Source organism: Poecile atricapillus, chromosome W, assembly GCF_030490865.1.
Source record: "Poecile atricapillus isolate bPoeAtr1 chromosome W, bPoeAtr1.hap1, whole genome shotgun sequence".
NCBI classification, from domain to species: domain Eukaryota; kingdom Metazoa; phylum Chordata; class Aves; order Passeriformes; family Paridae; genus Poecile; species Poecile atricapillus.
Window position 1 is genome coordinate 86,098,938 of NC_081288.1, and position 18,531 is coordinate 86,117,468.

Here is an 18,531-nt window from a genome sequence, read left to right on the forward strand (position 1 = left end):
TGGGGGGTCAAATTAACAATTCCTGAGACACCTCAGGATTTTTGATAGAGGCCACTGTAGAGCGTCCGGTCCAAAAGTTATCTTGGCGAGATAATGATCCAATTTGGGTGAACCAGTGGCCTCTCAGCAAACAAAAACTTGGGGCGCTAGAAAAATTAGTGGAAGAAGAATTGGCTAAAGGACACATAGTAGAAACAACCAGCCCTTGGAATTCCCCGGTGTTTGTAATAAAAAAGCCAGGGAAAGATAAATGGCGTCTCCTTCAAGATTTAAGAGAAATAAACAAAAAAATACAAGATATGGGATCTCTCCAACCAGGAATGCCATCTCCCACCATGCTGCCACAGAATTGGCCACTAGCAGTAATTGATATTAAAGATTGTTTTTTTCAAATTCCCCTGCACCCAGAGGACGCACCAAGGTTTGCCTTTTCCATTCCTACAATTAACAGGGAAGCTCCAATGAAACGGTACCACTGGACAGTATTACCTCAGGGGATGAAAGCCAGCCCCTTCATCTGCCAGTGGTATGTGGGGTCATTGCTGTCCTCAGTGCGTGCTGAAAAGAGAGAAGCTATCATTTTGCATTACATGGATGATATTTTAATTTCATGTCCCAATAACAACATACTGAAAGATACCCTTGACCTAGTGGTTAAAGTTTTAACCTCTGCTGGATTTCAGTTGCAGGAAGACAAAATTCAAAGGATGCCACCTTGGAAATACCTGGGCCTGGAAATTACTGCACGGACTGTTGTTCCACAAAAATTGGAAATTATTGGTAATCCTAAAACTCTAGCAGATCTCCACTCTCTATGTGGGTCACTAAACTGGGTCAGACCATGGCTAGGTCTCACAAATGAGGACCTGAGTCCCCTACTCAATTTATTGAAAGGGGAGAGAGAGTTACTGTCTCCCAGGGAGCTGACTCCAGAAGCAAAAACTGTAATTGAAAAGGCACAAAAGGCCTTGACAGAAAGACAAGCACACCGCTTCAAACCTGAGCTGCCTTTCAAATTTATTGTCCTGGGGAAGTTACCACACCTACATGGGTTAATATTCCAATGGGCCGAGGGGCAGAGAGATGCACTCTTAATCATAGAGTGGGTCTTCCTCTCTCATCAAAGGCCCAAAACTATCACCAAGCCACAAGAGCTGATGGCTCAGCTGATTCAAAAGGCCAGGGTAAGGCTGCGAGAACTAGCAGGTTGTGACTTTATGTGTATTCACCTCCCAGTCAGGCTCTCTGGAGAAAGCAAACACTCCCCTGAGAGACTGACCAAAGAGATGTTTGAGCATCTGCTGCAGAGCAATGCTAACCTCCAGTTAGCTCTGGACAGCTATAGTGGGCAGATTTCAGTTAATGCACCATCACACAAATATTTTCATGAGGAATTCCACATCATTCCTTGTGAGAAAAGGAGCCGAAGGCCACTCAAAGCGCTCACAGTGTTCACTGATGCATCTGGGACATCCCACAAGTCGGTGATGACTTGGAGAAATCCACAGACTCAGCTTTGGGAAGCTGATGTTGAGTTTGTAGAGGGGTCACCCCAGATAGCTGAACTAGCTGCGGTCGTGAGAGCCTTTGAGAAATTTTCAGAACCAATTAATTTAGTTACTGACTCAGCCTACGTAGCAGGAGTGGTGTCCAGAGCGGAACAAGCAGTTCTCAGAGACATTGAGAACGAACATCTCTTTAGATTGCTTTCAAAACTGATTTACTTGGTCTCGAATAGAGAACAACCTTTCTATGTAATGCATATAAGGGCGCATACACCGTTGCCAGGTGAAATTTCTGAGGGAAACCGGAGGGCTGATTCCCTTGCTGCCCCAGCGGAGAAGGTATGTCTCCCTGATGTGTTTCAGCAGGCAAAAATAAGTCACCAGCAATACCATCAAAATGTGCCAGGACTGATTCATCAGTTCCAGCTGACACGGGATCAGGCTAAAGCCATCGTGGCTACCTGTCCCAATTGTCAGCTCCAGGCAGTGCCATCATTAGGCCTGGGGGTTAATCCCCGAGGCCTTAAGAGCTGTGAGGTGTGGCAACAGATATCACTCACATCCCCAGTTTTAGTCGCCTTAAGTATGTACATGTGAGTATTGATACATACTCAGGAGCAGTGTATGCCTCTGCTCACGCAGGAGAAAAGTCTGTGCATGCTAAACAACATTTAGTACAGGCCTTTTCTGTATTGGGAATCCCTAAAGAAATTAAAACAGATAATGGCCCAGCGTTTAAATCCAAAGAGTTCCTGGAATTTGTCCAACAGTGGGGAGTGGAACATAAAACTGGCATCCCCCACTCCCCCACAGGTCAGGCTGTAATCGAGCGTACCCACCAGACGCTCAAACAAGTTCTAGCCAGGCAAGGCAGTGAAGCAGTGTGGATGTCTCCACAACAGAAACTCTGTAAAGCTCTGTTTACCATTAATTTCCTAAACTGCTCATTTGAAAACATGAATCCTCCTGTAACTCGGCATTTTAACAATGGTAGTCAGTTTAAATTGTCACAGCATCCACCAGTGTTAATCAGAGACCCTGAAACTTGGGAAACCAAGGGCCCCTATGAACTTGTCACCTGGGGGCGTGGTTACGCGTGTGTATCCACCCCCACAGGCCCCCGATGGATTCCTCAGAAATGGGTAAAACCTTTTGTTCCAAAGAATCCAGCACCAGCAAGAAAAAAGGAGAAGCAGGTAGCTGTTGCTTCCAAGAGAAGACGCCGCTGAAGAGAGCAAGAAGAAACCTCTCTAGCCTCTGACCTGCATACTTTGGCTGTGAATTTGTTTTAAAAAATTTCTGTTCCTTTTTTTTTTTTTTTTTTTTCTTTTCTTTTTGTAGAAATAACCTACCTCTTACTCAAATCCATGTTTTTCATTTTCATATAACAGAAAAGGGTGAGGTGTTGTAGTGCATCCTAAAATCTTGGTACCTCCCAAGGGTAAAACTCACCTGTGGGTTGTGTAATGTTAGTTCCTACCTGAGAACCTTCCTTCCCTTCCCCCTTCCCATTGGCTGTGACCTCCCTGCATCCCCTAATCACCCCTGCCCCCTGGTATAAGAGATATGACCCTGAGCATTTCGGTCTCTCTCTTGCCCCGGATGGAACACAGACAATAAACCCGGGATTATTCCAGCAAGTTTGAGCCTCCTGTGTCTAGATACTTTGAGTCCGTGTTGTATCCACTCCAGGACCCCCTCCGCCTCCTGTGCCTTGAGACGAGCAGGCTCGCACCACGGGGGGTGGGACAGAGGGGTCCCACCGAGGAGAAGGATAGCAACACAAGGTCACTTCAGCCAGCGAGTCTAGGGAGTCTGTGAGGTCTTTTATAGACTTATCGATTCTTCTTAAATCCTCATCTACTGAAATTCTAAGCTCTCTGAGCCCCTGGTTTTGATTTACTAAGGACGCTACACCCATTCCTAATCCAGCTCCTCCTATGCCTAGCAATACGGCTACTGTTAGTGCCGTGAGGGGTTCTTGCTTTACCAACCGATGTTCTGGGTTTTGATATTGTGCATACACATATTCTTCAGAATGGTAAATAATCCTGGGAACTACTATAACCTGTATGCAAAATTCGTAGGTTTCATTAAAGACTGCTATGGAAACACACGGGGTTATTCCTAGAGTGTTACAAACCCATTTAGTATTAGCTGCTGGAATCATCCACTGAGCCGGCTTGTGAGGGTTGTTAATCTGCATTTTTGTTTGACATAAATGATCCTTATCTGGGGGCACATTTCCCACACATGTTCCTTTTCCAGTGACTCGAGATAACGTTATTCCTGGGGTGTCTTCCCGTCCCTTTTTCCATAGGCAGGCAGCGGGATTGGTACCGTTTATTCTTTTCAGTTCTGCTATGGAGCCTATGGCCTCATAAAAGGGTGGGTTAATATTATAGCATAACCAACATTCCCTAGTTAAATTTGGGTATGTGTTATTTAACACTTTAAAGGTAGCTTGCAAAATTTTCCAAAGAACCCTGTTTCCATATTCTTGGGGTGTCCCCACTGTGGTTGATACTTGGGACTCATTGCTATTTTCTGGTTTGTCTGAACGGTTATTCTGATCCCTTATTTTGGGGTCTACTGCTCCCCATACCACTGCTTTTGGTCCAACAGCTCCATCATCATGGGGGGCCACCTCCTTCTTTATAAGAATGTGCACTCCCCGATCCTTTACGGGTTCCCATATCCTGAGACCCCAGGTTCGTCCTAATAACCACCCAGGGTCTTCGGGTTGTGTGATATTGATGTAGTGAAATTTACAAGTCCCAACATATGTTACTATCCCCGAGGGATCTGTCCAGGGCTTTATACATCCGCGTGGACCCCTTTCAACCTTTAGATACTTATCTGGGTTCTGTACTTTCCATCCCACGGAAATTGTCTCACAGCCCCAATATCTACAGTAAAATTCCCCAGGGTAATTACATTATCCTCTGCCTGGATTAGAAGCTGGGCACATATATAATACCTTATGCCCGGGCCAGCTATGACCAGTACCCTTCCACTTAATGAGAGAGTCCAATGTAACTTGAAAGCTAGGGGCTCCAGGGGTGATCTGTGATTGGATAATGACCTGGTCTTCCCATCCGATTAAAGACCAATTGAAGGGTTCGTGAGTCTTGCTTATGCAACTGTTAAATGTGCTGATTAAGATTATAAATGTTACTGACTTCTTTAATGAGCATTGGCTTCCCCTGCTATAATAGAGGCTTTTCTTTTGGGAATTGCAAATTTGGATTCCCCGGAAATTACTTCGCTGGGTTGTCTCAGTCCCACTCTTGTGGCATTTCCAGGACCATGACCTTTTGGTCCCATGTATATTGGAGTGTTTCCCTCCACGGTTTATTACTCCTCTGCCTCTCCCATCGTCGACCCGGTTGCCGCGGGACACGGGGTGTACCATCTTCTCGGCAGCAAGAGTACTCTGCAGGAGGGGAATTACTCCTTCTTTTATTGATTCTTTGTATGTATTTTTTCCAACTTTTATGCTTTACTAAAGGGGTATTGCACCCCAATTCCTGGAGCCACCATCTGCACAACCCAGCTACTATATTTGCTATAAAAGGCGCAGGTTCATTTGGATGGTAACAATAATACAAGGGATTGACTCCTTTTGAGTAGATAGCCCACCACTTCTCTGATCCTGTCTCAAATTCTCCTGCTTGTATTCTGGTTACTAGGGCCCAATTAGTGAGTCTCCTCTGGGCAGTGTAGCAAGAGCTACACACCCCTCTTGGTGGGTAGCCTCTATGACAGTGGGTCCACCAATGTTCTTCACATATTATACATTTAAAACAGACAAAAGGGTAACAATTCTGGTATAAAACACAGCCTATTTTAACACCTTTATTATATATTTCCTCACCACTAGATGGGGGTATCTTATATTCTATATAAAAGCCTTTATGGAGTTTACTATTCATATGTTTCTAAGCAGGTTAATAGTTCTTGGATGTCATTTTGTTCGGGTTATCTTAAGTCTCAAGTCCCCAGCCGGGCTAACCACTTCCCAGTTATTAGCCTTTGGTGGCTTCACAGGTCCTTTTATTCGACTCGCATGTGTCCAGCCTTTCTCCGCTGTTTGAACTGCAGAATCAGTTGTTAGGAGGACTTGATATGGTCCCTCCCACTTCGGTGTTAAGGGATTTTCTTTCCAACTTCTTATCAGCACCCACTCTCCGGGTTGTACCTGGTGTAATATAAAATCCAATGGTGGCCTTTGGGTTAACATCCCTTTTTCCCACAGTGCCTTTTTGAACTTCATCAATTTTATTAAGTACTCATTGATGTATTTATCACTCACGTTTGGATGTGTTTGAACTTCCTCTATATTATAGGGCATACCGTATAACATCTCAAAAGGGGAAATCCCCAAATCTGCCCTTGGCTGGGTTCGAATATTCAGAAGGGCTAGTGGAACACACTTGACCCATGATAGTTTTGTTTCCATCACTAGCTTGGTAAGTTGCTTTTTTATTTCCCCATTCATCCTTTCTACTCTCCCAGAACTTTGAGGGTGCCAAGGGGTGTGTTGTTCCCACTTTATTCCCAATGCTTCTGACACATCCTGAATTATTTTTGATGTAAAGTGGGGACCTTTGTCAGAGTCTATTGTCTCTGGTACTCCATATCTAGGGATTATTTCTTCCAATAATACCTTTGCAACTGTTCGTGAAGTTTCCCTAGATGTTGGGAAAGCTTCTACGTAATGAGTGAGATGATCTACTAGGACTAAGAGATATTTAAGTCTCCCTACCTTTGGTAGTTCTGTGAAGTCAATCTGAATATTTGCAAAGGGTCTTTTTGCCAGGGGTCTCCCTCCATACGGTAATTTTCTGAGATTTTTCCTATTTGTTTGTAAGCATGGGAGACAGCTTCTAGTAATTTGCTTAGCTAAGTCTCGAATACCTGTGCTCATATACCTCACAGCGAAATAGTCTGTTAATTCCTGTGCTCCCCAATGTGTCCTTTGATGTATTTTTTCTAATATTCTTTGAGCTATGGCTTTTGGTAGTACTTCCCGGCCATGTGGGAGAAACCATTTCCCCTCCGGGTTTTCTCTTGCTCCTGTCTCTGGGCATTTTAACCTCCCTTCTTCAGTAAATCTACTTCTCAAGTCACTATCCCTATGTTTCAAAATTTCTTCATACCCCCCTTTTTCTTTTAGGACCATTGTTCGTAATGCTGCCCGTTTCGCCTCCTGATCGGCGGCATTATTTCCTCTACTCCTCAAGTCCATTCCCTTCTGGTATCCTTTCAAATGAACCACTGCCAACCTTTTGGGCCTTCTCAGGGCTTTTAATACTGCAATGATGAGTTTTTGATGAACCAAATCTTTCCTTTGGGAGTTTATTAAACCTCTTTGTTCCCACAGTTTTCCAAACGTATGTACCACCCCATAACTGTATCTGGAATCTGTATATATTGTCCCCTCCTTTCCTTCTAGTAATTTCAATGCTCTTAATACTGCATACAATTTGCAGGCTTGGGCCGACCAAGATTTGTCTAATGGGCCTGATTCTAGGACTTGCAAATCAGGTCCTCGTATGATGGCATAACCCGTTTTCCTCCTTCCTTCTATTACGCTGGAGGACCCATCCACAAACAACCTTTCTCCGCTTTCCAATTCCTCTTCTTCCAGATCAGGTCTAATTTTGGTTTGTTCCTCAATTGTGGTTATACAGTCATGTGTCAAAGGTTCGCCCTCAGGTTCTCCATATAAAAATGCAGCTGGGTTTTGTAAAGCAGTCGTTTCTAATATCAAGTTTGGAGCCTCAACTAAAATTCCTTCATATTTTAGAAGTCTAGCATCTGAAATCCACTTATCTGCCTTTTGCTGTAACACACTCCGAATATTATGGGGGGACATTACCTTCAAATTGCTATTAAAGGTGATTTTTCTAGCTTCCTCCACCAGTAGGGCACATCCTGCTACTGCTTGCAGACAAGTTGGCCAGCCCTTACTCACAGGGTCCAAGATCTTTGATAGATACCCTATCGGCTTCTTTCTCCCTGCCCACTCCTGAGTCAGGACTCTGAAGGCAATTCCATTTTCCACATTTACAAACAAATAAAAGGGTATTTTCAAATCCGGGAGACTCAAGACAGGAGCATGAATTAAACTTTCTTGTAGCTCCTGGAGTTTTTCTGTATCTTCTGAACTCCATTTCATTAATCCCTCCTGTGTCAATTTATGATATAAAAATTTAACTTTACTGCTATAATTTTCAATCCACTGTCTACAGTACCCTGTTAACCCCAAGATTTGACGTATCTGTCTTTTATTTTTAGGAACCGGTAGTGGCAGAATTCCTTGTATCCTTTCAGGGTCTATCTTTTTCTCTCCCTTTTTAAGGTAATGGCCTAAATATTTTACTTCTTCTTCCACAAATTGGAGTTTTGCCTTGGATACTTTCAATCCCTTTAAACCCAGGAAATTTAACAACTTAATACTCTCTCTCCTTACGTCTGCTTCCTCTTTCCCAGCTAAAAGCAAGTCATCCACATATTGTATCAAGGTCACTGCAGGGTCTATCTGATAATCCTGTAAAATCTGCTCCAATGCTTGCCCAAACAAATTGGGGGATTCTGTGAATCCCTAGGGCAATACTGTCCATCTCAGTTGTTGTCTCCTCCCCGTATCTGGATCTTCCCATTCAAATGCAAAATAATCTCGGCTAGCCTCATCAAGAGGGCAGGCCCAGAATGCATCTTTTCAGTCTATAACACTGTACCATAAACTGTCGGGTCCCAGCTTGCTTAGTAGCGTGTACGGGTTTGCAACTATGGGGAACCGTGCTACTGTGCCTTTATTAATTTCTCTTAAATCTTGTACCAAACGATAAGTCCCATCTGGCTTCTTTACTGGCAGTATGGGTGTGTTAAAAGGTGACATACATGGTTCTAATAGTCCCTTACTTAACAATCTATCAATTTCTGGTTTCAACCCTCTTCGTGCCTCAAGTGACAAGGGATATTGTTTTATTCTGACTGGGATTTCTGGGTTTTTAATAGTGACCGAGAATGGGGTTATCCTCAACTGTCCCACACTCTCAGGTGTATACCACACTTCTGGGTTTATTTTGTCTTCATCTTCTACTCTTAAAGGGCATAGCCTTATCCTCAACTCTTTATCGACTATATCTAAATGTATTCCCAATTCAATAATTAAATCCCGTCCCAACAAATTATAATCTGCTTCTGGTACTAACAAAAAATTTCCCACCCCGATTTTTGACTCTGATTCAATCATCACATCTTTAATAACCCCCACTTCAAAGGGTTCCCCCTTTGCCCCCACTACCGTGGCAGTTTCTTTGGATATACTACATCCTTTAGGTAAAAACTGAATGGTTGATCTCTCAGCTCCAGTATCTACCAAGAATGTTATTTCTTGGTACTGGGGACCCACTTATAACTTTATCAAGGGCTCTTTCTGGTGTTTTTGGATCCCCAGAATAAAGAGCCCCTGACCCCCCTAGTCTTCTTTGAACATCTTTTCATCCTGGATCCTCACCCTACATTCTCTCTTAAAGTGTCCTTTCTTTCCACAGAAAAAACAAACTTTAACGTTCTGTCTTTCCTTTGAGTCTCTGATCGGTCTTTGTTGTTTCCCCTTCCAGGTTTGATCCCTACTCTCTCTCACAGCACCCACCATCATCTTAACTTGCCGCTTCTGAGCCTCCTCTTCCCTCCGAACATACACTTTTTGTGCCTCCCGCAAGAGCTCATCTAAACCTCTGTCTTGCCACCCATCCAATTTTTCTATCTTCCTCCGAATATCCTCCCAGGCTTTTGCAACAAATTGTGCTTTAAGCAGTGCTTGTCCCAATTGGGTGTCTGGATTCATTCCGGAATATAGTTGAAAATTCTTTCTTAGCCTTTCCAACCATTCCGTAGGGGTCTCGTCTTTCTTTTGCCTCTCGTTAAATGCTTTATTGATATTCTGACCCCTCAGGACTGCCTCCCTAATTACTTGAATTATAATAGTCCTCAAATCCTGCATATGTGCTCTGTGCGCCGGATCTTGGTGATCCCAATGGGGATTTTGGAGGGGCCACTTTACAACTGCCAGTGGTCCCTGAACATGCTGAGCATCCCAAATGCGCATTCCTTCCCTTCTAATCATGTTTTTCTCTTCTGCCGTAAATAAAATATTTAGGATAGATTGTAATTCCTCCCATGTGTACATATTGGGTCCTAAAAATTGATCAACTCTTTCTGCAACCCCCAATGGATCTTCCAGCAAATGCCCCATTTCCTTTTTGAAGTCTCTGACATCCCCCGAACTAAGAGGGACAGATATAAACCCTATTTCAGCTTGGGGGCCACCCATTGGCATCTCTCTTAATGGGAATAGGTTCTCCTGTTTCTTTCTGGATCTACTCCTGGTAACAGGCCCCACATCTGGCATATTTGAATCCTCCTCCTCGAGGTTCGGAGGGGGAGGGGCTTGTGGTGGTGGTACATAAGGAGGGGGTATTATTAGAGTATCTTCATTTCGGGATTCCTTTTTCTTCCCCTTCCCCTTCCCCTTCCCCTTCCCCGGGTTCTCTGTCAGTTTAAATATAAAAACCTCGGGATTTACTACCCAGATCTCTGCATAAGCACTTTCCTCTGAACTAAAGGGGATTTTTGTGTCTACCCAGGAATTTAACTTTTGTTTCATCCAATCTTCGGTTGATCCAAATATAGGCCAAAATACATTCTTTGAAATTTCCTTTCCTCCCCATACTTCTACACAGTAATGAATCATTTTTGCCTTATCTTTATTTTCTGTTCCCGGGAAATGCTCCCAATTATCTAGTATAAAACCCAACGGACTATCTCTAGGTACCGGTGGGAGTTTAACAGCTACAGAGGGCTTGCTCTTCCCCTGCCCCATTCTTCCGGAGTGCCTTCCAAGTCACACAGCCTCTTTCACTTCCCCTGGTTCGTTGCCCAAGCCCTCGCGGGCTAATGGGAACCGCACTACTAAGGGTCCGCTCTCGCTTGGGGAATCTGGCTACCAGTCCCATTCTCATGCACACACACACACATCGCCACACTCCGGGATCCCGACCCCGCCCGAACGGTTCCCTGTAATACTCACGCATCCCGCGTCTTCGTCCGGACTCCGTGCACAGATCTTAAGGGGTCGACTGGTCTCCCTTTTGCTTATTGCCTTAAATTTAGGTTCGTCGGTTGAGGGTTATGGAGAGAGATACCTCCAGAGGGGCCACCGTCCGGTGGGGCGCCTCCCCAAAGGGGCACTCTATCCGAGCATCTCAATCCGAGTCACGGCACCAAATTGTTATGAATGCACTCACGAGAGTGATATAATCCAATCAAAGAGAATTTTATTAATTACAGCAAGCAAGCAATAAGCAAAAATCAGCGCTGGGCGACAGTGGAGCGGTCTCGCTCCGCCGCTGCCGCGCTTCCAACTTCAGTGTTCCTCCTTTTAAGTGGTTCGGCTTCCGGGCTACGTGTCCTTTCTCGGGTGTCTCTGCGCATGCGTCTCCAGTTGCTAGGGGGTCGTGTTCTGCCTTCAGGTAGTCGCCAATGAATGTATTTGTCCTGGTTTAGGGCAAATTTGGCAGAAGACCTCCAGTGGGGCTCCCCCCGGGAAGCAAACCCACGTGGCCCTTTTCTCCCACCCCCCAACCAGTTCGGGAAGAGATTTCTCTGAGAGAAGTGGAAAAAACCTGTTTATTTCACAGGCACAGCACTACCCAGCACAAAAATGAATGATATCAAATTACAAAACCTCTCGCCGTTCAGGAGAGATGACAAACTTCAGAGGGTCTCTTTCCTGTGGGTGTTCGCTCTGTTATCAGTCCCTCTGGCGCTGGAAAATGCCGCTGCCCAGGCTGGGCTCCCGGTAGTCCACGGGTGCAAGCTCCCGGTGCTCCCCCGAGTCCCCAGTCCAAAGCAGGTTCGATTTGTTTCAGAAAAAGGGAAAGAAAACAGTCCAGGAAGACCTCTCTGCTCCGGCTAGTTGGAAAGCCAAGGCGATCTGTGTCTTGTTGTCTGTCTGTGCTGTAGTCAAAACTCCCGATGTCGGGGGGGAGCAAGTACAGCCTCTGATAACAGACTCGGTGCTTCTTTTCCACTCACTTTTACTCTTAGATGAAATTTTAAGAATACAAAATCTGTGTCTGGGTTAGGTGGACGAATGGGGATACAATTTAACATCATAATCAACCCAGGACATGTGGGATGAAGATCAAAAGTCTTCCTCAGTCCTATTCTTTTGACCTTTCTTCACTGTTTTCTTTAAAGGCTTATCTTGGTAGCTTTCTGGAATTCAAGAAAGCTCGCAAGGCCGTTAGTAATTATGCAAGCGTCAGTAGCAGCCTTCAACCTCATCCTGATTTCACAAAGCATAGCTCTGCAGGGCATCATATCTTTATGTTTAGGCGAACAAAAGGGTCTCTACTTATCACAATCCCATCACACTTTGTATCATGAAATTCCTTTAAGTTTAAAACTTGTTAGCAAGAGAAAAAGTACATACATAGCTAAAAAGTATTTAACAAATAATATTCATCCTAATACTTGCGAAAGCCAATATCACAATACAGATTTATAACATACCTTATTGTTGTTTTGTTGTGAGTAAGAATGAGTGAAGGTGAGCGAGACAGATGTGAGTATGGGTAAATAAATGTGTGTGGTTGTTGATTTAAAGTTTGTTTTCTGGAAGGAGGTGGATTGTATTGTGTCATTCAGAAGGAAAAATTTTCTGTGCTGTGGAGAAGGTGAGAGTGAGGACAGGGGCGATGCCTCCACAGGGACTGAGAGGGGCTGGGTCATGGTGGGGACACTTGGTATGGTTCCCTTTCTTCCCTGCAGGCTCCTGTCTCGGAGCTTCTGAGTGGCAAACTGGGGCTAGGACTTGTGGTCCAGGAGCCAGAAGGGTTTTGCCCCAAATTGGTTTTCAGAGACACTGTGCTCCAGGGTGATGGCTTTGGTCCCAGAGCAGAGTCAAGGTTATTTTTAAGTGATTCCCTCCTCCCAGAACTTTTCCCCAGGTGACTGGAACCTCTGAAGGGGGGTTGCTCTTTTGTGCTGTGGGCTGACATGTGGCTCGGGTGGGGCCTTGGAAAGAAGAAGCAGGAGTTGAAGAGTTTCTCTGAGACCTGAATTTTCCATGCCAAAGTTTTGTAAAGCCTCGGGCACATTTGATTCTGAAATTCCAGTGGTGAGGACTGGTGTGGGACCATCTCAGGGAGCTCTTTCTTAGCCAGATGTTCGAGTGGGATGCTACGCGGTCCTGACGTGTGGTGTCAGCTCCAATTCAGGGGCACTCTGTGGCTGCAGCTCTTGTTTTTTTAAGTCCCAGGAGAATGCCCTGTGTGGTTGTGCTGTGGTCTTCTGCAGCAGCAGGCTGTGTCTCTGTTTAAAGTCTGGGATTTTGGGAAGAGAGATGAAGTTTAGAGGGGGCTTGTAAGGATTCAAGAGGATGCATTTAGGGGGAAAATAAAGAAAAAGTAGGCTCTTTTTTGGGGGGGGGATGAGTACCATCTGAAGCCTTTGATAACTTTGGGGGTAGTCCCCCAAGAAGAAGTGCTATAAATTGTCGTGACAAAACAGAAGGGATGTTTTAAATAATAATAAATGAAAGCCAATTTTTATTCATTCAGCAAGCAGTAAAGCAAGCAAAAACCCAGCTGGGGGTGAGCCAGAGGACACTTCCTCTTATGTGTCCCACACATGGTGCGCGCCTTGGCTGAGAAGGTTCCCTTTTTTATACAGTCCCTGCATCTGTGTCTTCCTGGATCGCATCAGCCCCTGCGCCTCCTGTTGCTAGGGGGTCTTCTTCTGACTCTTGGTGGTCGTGGGTAGGGTCTTCCTCTGCTTCTTAGTGGTTATGGGTAGGCAATGCCCCTTAATAAGGAGATGTTCTACTTCCCCTTTGTACAGCCGGATACCATCCTGCAGCTTCAGCTCTGCAGTTTCAGCCTCTTGCCTTCACAGCCGGATATGTGGTCATTGTGGTTAGGCGTTTCTGCAATGTTAGCTTTTTTAAAACAACCTTAGCAATTATATTTTATGTTACAAATTCACTCAAAGGGAGTGATGTGATTTAATAAAAAAGGATTTTATTAATTGTAGCAAGCAAGCAATAAGCAAAACACAGCGCTGGACGGTCCGGGAAGCGATCCTGCTTCGCCACGGCCGTGCTTCCGTTTTCCGTGTGTCTCTTTTTAATCAGTCCGGCTCTCCGATGACGTGTCCTTTCTCGGGTATTTCTGCGCATGCGTCTTCCTTGGTTTAGGGGTCGTTCTTTACCTTATCTTCTTTAACCTTTCTTCACTGTTCTCTGTAAAGGCTTAGCTCAGTAACTTTCTGGAATTCAAGGAATCTTAGCAAGGCCATGATAATTATACAAATGTCAGTAACTATACAAGCGTCAGTAACTATGCATGCGTCAGTAACTATACAAGCGTCAGTAACAATCTTGATTTTACAGAACATAGCATTACAGAGTATCATATCTGCATGTTTAGTCGAACAAAAGTGTCTCTGTTTATCACAACCCCCCCCCTTTTTCTATTCCCTACTTTTGTTCGCTAAATCTTTGCAATTCTTTTTTACTTAGTTCTAAGTAATCTTCGGTTTCTCCCCCATTTAAGGTTTCATATTTGGTTTGTATTAACATAAGGTGAGCTGCTTCTAACCTGCTTTTTACGCTGTTAATAACTTTATTAAGAATGCAAGGGCCAAAAGTAAGTCCTAAGATTAGTAAAATTAGCGGCCCTGCTATGGGTTACAAGTTGAATTCACTTTTTAATGGTCAGATCTGCTGTCAATTCTTGAAAATGACTGATAATTGGTCAGGAAGAAAAACTCCCATCAGTCACCAGTAGCTTCAACTTCCTCTTTTTTTACTCGGTCTTAAAGGTGAAGCTAACCCATGACATTCCACAATAAAGTTGTTTGCCAGGGAGAATAATTAAACCAGGATTCGTACCAACTCTGTTGCATTTCTTGTTCTCTCTTTCTCTTTTCCAGTCCTTCCTGTAATTTGGCCATGGTTTCTCTTACTATCCCGCTTTTATTTACATATACACAACATTCTTCTTTAAGTGCAGCACACAGGCCCCCTTGTAAAAATAATAGGTTTAATCCTCTTCTATTTTGCAAGGCCACTTCAGCCAGTGAGTCTAGGGAGTCTGTGAGGTCTTATATAGATTCATCAATTCTCCTTAAATCCTCATCTACTGAAATTCTAAGCTCTTTAAGCCCCTGGTGTTGATTAACTAAGGATGCTACACCTGTTCCTAATCCAGCCCCTCCTATGCCAAGTAATACGGCTACTGTTAGTACTGTGAGGGGTTCTCGTTTCACCAAATGGTGTTCTGAGTTTTGGTATTGTGTATACATATATTCTTCAGAATGATATAATCCGGGGAACTATTATAACTTGTATACACAATTCATAGGTTTCATTAAAAGCTGTTACAGAAACACATGGGGTTACTCCTAAAGTGTTACAAACCCATTTAGTATTAGGTGCTGGAATCAGCCACTGAGCTGCCTTACGAAGGTCATTAATCTGTATTTTTGTCTGACATAAATGTTTCTTATCTGGGGGCACATTTCCCACACATTTCCCTTTTCCAGTGACTCGAGATAATGTTATTCCTGGGGTGTCTTCCCTTCCCGATTTCCATAAACAGGCAGCAGGATTAGTGCCGTTTACTCTTTTTGGTTCTGCTATGGAGCCTATGGCCTCATAAAAAGGTGGGTTAATGTTATAGCATAACCAACATTCTCTGGTTAAATTTGGGTGTGTATCATTTAATACTTTAAAGGTAGCTTGCAATATTTTCCAAAGAACTTCATTTCCATATTCTTGGGGTGTCTCTACTGTGGTTGTTACTTGTGTGCTATTTTCTAATTTTTTTTTTTTGAATGGTTATTCTGATCTCCTACTTTGGGGTCTATTGCTCCCCACACCACTGGATTTGGTCCAACAGATCCCGAATCATGTGGAACCATCTCTTTCTTTATAAGAAGGTGCACTCCCCGATGTTTTCCGGGTTCCCATACCCTGAGACCCCAGGTTCGTCCCAATAACCACCCAGGGTCTTGGGACTGTGTAATATTGATGTAATGAAATTTGCAAGTCCCAGTATATGTTACTTCCCCTGAGGGGCCTATCCAGGGCTTTATACATCCATGTGGACCCCGTTCAACCTTTAGATACTTATCTGGGTTCTGTACTTTCCACCCCATGGAAATTGTCTCACAGCCCCAATATCTACAGTAAAATTCCCCAGGGTAATTACATTATCCTCTGCCTGGATTAGAAGCTGGGCACATATATAGTACCTTACGTCCGAGCGGGATACTACTAGTACCCTTCCACTTAATAAGAGAATCTAGTGTAACTTGAAAGCTAGGGGCTCCAGAGGTGATCTGTGATTGGATAATAGCCTGGTCTTCCCATCGAATTAAAGACCAATTGAAGGGTTCGTGAGTCTTACCTATACAAATGTCAAATGTGCTAATTAAGATTGTAAATGTTATTAATTTCTTTAATGAGCATTGGCTTCCCCTGCTATAATAGAGGCTTTTCCTTTGTATAGTGTCAGTTTGGGTTTCCCAGAAATTATTTTGCTGGGTTGTATCATTCCCATTCTTGTGGCATTTCCAGGTCCATGACCTCTTGGTCCCATGTATATTGGAGTGTTTCCCTCCACAGTTTATTACTCCTCTGCCTCTCCCATCGTCGACCCGGTTGCCGCGGGACACGGGGTGTACCATCTTCTCGGCAGCAAGAGTATTCTTCAGGAGGGAAATTACTCCTTCTCTTATTAATTCTTTGTATGTATTTTTTCCAACTTTTATGCTTTACTAAAGGGGTATTGCACCTCAATTCCTGGAGCCACCGTCTGCACAACCCAGCTACTATATTTGCTATAAAAGGCGCAGGTTCATTTGGATGGTAACAATAATACAAGGGGTTAACTCCTCTTGCATAAATAGTCCACCACTCCTCTGATTCTGTCTCAAATTCTCCTGCTCGTATTCTAGTTATTAAGGCCCAATCAGTGAGTTTCCTCTGGGCAGTGTAGCAAGATCTACACACCCCTCTTGGTGGGTAGCCTCTATGACAGTGGGTCCACCAATGTTCTTCACATATTATACATTTAAAACAAACAAAAGGATAACAATTCTGACATAAAGTACAGCCCATTTTAACACTTCTATTATATATTTCTTTACCACTAGATGGGGGTATTTTATATTCTATATAAAAACTTTTATGAAATTTACTATTCATAAGTTTCTAAGCCGGTTGATAGTCCATGGATGTTACTTTGTTCGGGATATCTTAAGTCTCAGGTCCCCAGCCGGGCTAACCACTTCCCAGTTATTATCTTTTGGTGGCTTCACAGGTCCCTTTATACGACTGGCATGTGTCCACCCCTTCTCAGCTGTTCGAACTGCAGAGTCAGTTGTTAGTAGGACTTGATACGGTCCTTCCCACTTCGGTGTTAGGGGATTTTCTTTCCAGCTTCTTATCAGCACCCACTCTCCAGGTTGTACCTGGTGTAATATAAAATCCAATGGTGGTCTTTGCGCCAGCATTCCTTTTTCCCACAATGCCTTTTAAAATTGCATTAATTTTATTAAGTACTTGTTGATGTATTGATCACTCACATTTGGATGTGTTTGGACTTCCTCTATATTATAGGGCATACCGTATAACATCTCAAAAGGGGAAATTCCTAAATCTGCCCTTGGCTGGGTTCGAATATTCAGAAGGGCTAGTGGAACACATTTAACCCATGATAATTTTGTTTCCATCACTAGCTTAGTAAGTTGCTTTTTTATTTCTCCATTCATCCTTTCTACTCTCCCAGAACTTTGAGGGTGCCAAGGTGTGTGTTGTTCCCACTTTATTCCTAATGCATCCGAAACTTCTTGAGTTATTTTTGATGTAAATGGGGACCTTTATCCGAATCTATTTTCTCTGGTACCCCATATCTGGGAATTATTTCTTCCAATAACACTTTTACAACTGTCCGTGAAGTTTCCCTAGATGTTGGGAAAGCTTCTACGAAGTGAGTGAGATGATCCACTGAGACTAGGAGGTATTTAAATGTCCCTACCTTTGGTAGTTCTGTGAAGTCAATCTGAATATTTGCAAAGGGTCTTTTTGCCAGGGGTCTCCCTCCATAAGGTAATTTTCTGAGATTTTTCCTATTTGTTTGTAAGCATGGGAGACAGCTTCTAGTAATTTGCTTAGCTAAATCTCGAATACCTGTGCTCATATATTTTGCTGCAAAATAGTCTATTAACCCCTGTGCTCCCCAATGTGTCCTTTGATGTATTTTTTCTAATATTCTTTGAGCTATGGCTTTTGGTAGTACTTCCTGGCCATCTGGGAGAAACCATCTCCCCTCTGAGTTTTCTATTGCTCCTGTCTCTGGGAGTTTTAACCTTTCTTCCTCAGTAAATCTACTTCTTAAGTCACTATCCTTATGTTCTAGAGTTTCTTCCTGTCCCCCTTTTTCTTTTAGGACCATTTTTCGTAATGCCGCCTGTTTTGCCTCCTGATCAGCAGCATTATTTCCTCTACTCCTTAAGTCTATTCCCTTCTGGTGTCCTTTCAAATAAACCACTGCTAACCTCTTGGGTCTTCTCAGGGCCTTTAAGACTGCAATTATAAGTTTTTGATGAACTAAATCTTTCCCTTGAGAGTTTATTAAACCTCTTTCTTCCCACAGTTTACCAAACGTATGCACCACCCCATAACTATATCCGGAATCTGTATATATTGTCCCCTCCTTTCCTTCTAGTAATTTCAATGCCCTTAATACTGCATACATTCACAGGCTTGGGCTGACCAAGATTTGTCTAATGGACCTGATTCTAGAACTTGCATATCAGGTCCTCGTATTATAGCATAGCCTGTTTTCCTCTTTCCTTCTATCACTCTGGAGGACCCATCCACAAACAGCTTTTCTCTGCTTTCTAATTCCTCTTCTTCCAGATCAGGTCTAATTTTGGTTTG

The 18,531-nt window shown here is 43.6% G+C and overlaps 1 long non-coding RNA gene across 1 annotated transcript in view; it reads right to left on the minus strand.

Annotated features, from left to right (window-relative positions):
• LOC131592521 (uncharacterized) overlaps nucleotides 1-11,552 on the minus strand; it is a 38,128-nt gene extending 26,576 nt beyond the window's left edge. Inside the window, exon 1 of the long non-coding RNA XR_009280641.1 lies at nucleotides 11,266-11,552. This is a non-coding gene — a long non-coding RNA (uncharacterized LOC131592521). The remainder of the gene's footprint in view (nucleotides 1-11,265) is intronic.
• Between the last annotated feature and the right edge of the window lie 6,979 nt (nucleotides 11,553-18,531).